The 2007-nt window shown below is 36.8% G+C and overlaps 1 non-coding gene across 1 annotated transcript; it reads left to right on the top strand.

Annotated features, from left to right (window-relative positions):
• Nucleotides 1–358: 358 nt before the first annotated feature.
• On the top strand, nucleotides 359–431 carry Trnan-auu (transfer RNA asparagine (anticodon AUU)). The gene has a single exon. It is a non-coding gene; the product is annotated as a tRNA-Asn (tRNA).
• The last annotated feature ends 1576 nt before the right edge of the window (nucleotides 432–2007 follow it).

A 2007-nucleotide genomic window follows, 5' to 3' on the forward strand; every position in this document is an offset into this window, starting at 1 on the left:
TTAAAATTACAGAATTAAACAGAGAATTCTCAACAGAAGAATCTCAAATGACTGAAAGAAAATAAGGAAATTTTCAACATCCTTAGTCATCAGGTGTAGTAATAGGAGCGGCGGGGCTGCGCCCCCAGCACCCCAGCCGCCTGCTAGCTTATGCCTCGAAATAATTACATGGACACTGTATTCTTTTAAACACTGCTTGGCCCGTTAACTCTAGCCCTTACAAGCTAATTCTCATATCCTGATCAACCCATCTCTAATAATCTGTGTAGCATCAGTCTTACAGGGAAAGATTCTAGCCTATGTCCATCCTGGGTCTGAGCTTCATGAGTCTGCCTCAGAGAGCAGAGCTATCGCATCTGCCCGGCTAGCTCAGTCGGAAGAGCATGGGACTATTAATCCCAGGGTCGTGGGTTCAAGCCCCACATTGGGCGCCAAAATGTAACGGCGTAAACGAATGCAGACAGATTGTAAATATATATATATATACATATATATATATGTATATATATATATAGCTTTAATGGAGAAATAGACTTACAGAACCACCGTTCCAGTGGAGACCAGGAAAGCAGAAGTAAGCTCTGCAAGCATGCTCACCAGATTTATAGGTAAACATTAGCTCGAGGCGAACATGCCCCCTAAGGGGCGGGGCTTATCCCTACAATCAGGGAACTGCAAAACAACTCTGAGATACCATCTTACACCAGTCAGAATGGCTAAGATCAAAAACATCAATGACAGCTTATGCTGGAGAAGATGTGGAGTAAGGAGAACATTCTTCCATTGCTGTCGAAAATGCAAAGTTTTACAACCACTCTGGAAATTATTGTGGCAGTTTCTCAGAAAATTGGGAATCAACCTACCTCAGGATCCAGCAATATCACTCCCAGGCATATACAAAAGGATGCTCAATCATAACTACAAAGACAATTGTTCAATTATGCTCATAGCAGCATTATTTGTAATAGTTAGAACCTGGAAACAAGCTAGATGACCCTCAACTGAAGAATAAATAAATAAATAAAATAAACAAAATGTGTTACCTTTATACAATGGAGTACTACTCAGCAGGAAAAAATGACATCTTGAAATTTGCATGCAAATGGATGGAACTAGAAAACATCCTGACTGAGGTAACCCAGACCCAGGTAAATGAACATGGTATGTACTCACTCACAAGTGGATACTAACTATAAAGCAAAGGATAACGAGGGGAGAAGGGAAGAGGGAGGAGAACTTGAGGAAATGGGATAGTTGAGATGGAGGAAGGACAGATGAGAGTAAAAAAACCGATATTTTGATTGAGAAAGCCATTATGGGGCTAGGAAGAAGCCTGGAACTAGAGAAATTCCCTGGAATCTACAAGGATGACCCCCACTAAAACCTTAAGCAATATAGGAAAGAGTGCCCAAGCTGGCCTTGCCCTGTAATAAGATTGATGAATATATAAAATGTCAGCATAGAATCTTCATCCAGCAACTGAATTTGCAGTAACCTGACTCTCTGCATTCACAGTCCATGGTCATTCATATAATTTGTTATATTTGAGCGGTTATTGCATTGATTACAAACATTAATTTTAAATATAAGCATAATACATTATTTTATCTGTAATATTACTGAAAGAAAGCAACTAGAAGTCCAAAATTGTATATCCAGAAAAGAAACAATATTTAAACATTAGTGTCAGATAATACTTCAAATTTAAAAAATCAGACAGAATTTTTTAGAATAATTCATCATTAGAATAATGTAATGAGTGTTCCTGAGTTAAAAGAAATATCACAGGGAAATAAAGATATAGAAATAGATAAGCATCAAGATAAAAAACTTACATAGATTTACATATGTTCCAGCCATATACAACAATATATATATATATATATATAGTGAGATTTAAATATATTTTCATTTACATTTGTGTACATATAGACGTATAAAAACAAAGTAAGAATGAAAATGGCAAGAAAAAGAACTGGTCCTATCTAAATATTAAAGAGGTCATTA

This window comes from Microtus pennsylvanicus, chromosome 9 (genome assembly GCF_037038515.1).
Source record: "Microtus pennsylvanicus isolate mMicPen1 chromosome 9, mMicPen1.hap1, whole genome shotgun sequence".
Lineage (NCBI taxonomy): Eukaryota > Metazoa > Chordata > Mammalia > Rodentia > Cricetidae > Microtus > Microtus pennsylvanicus.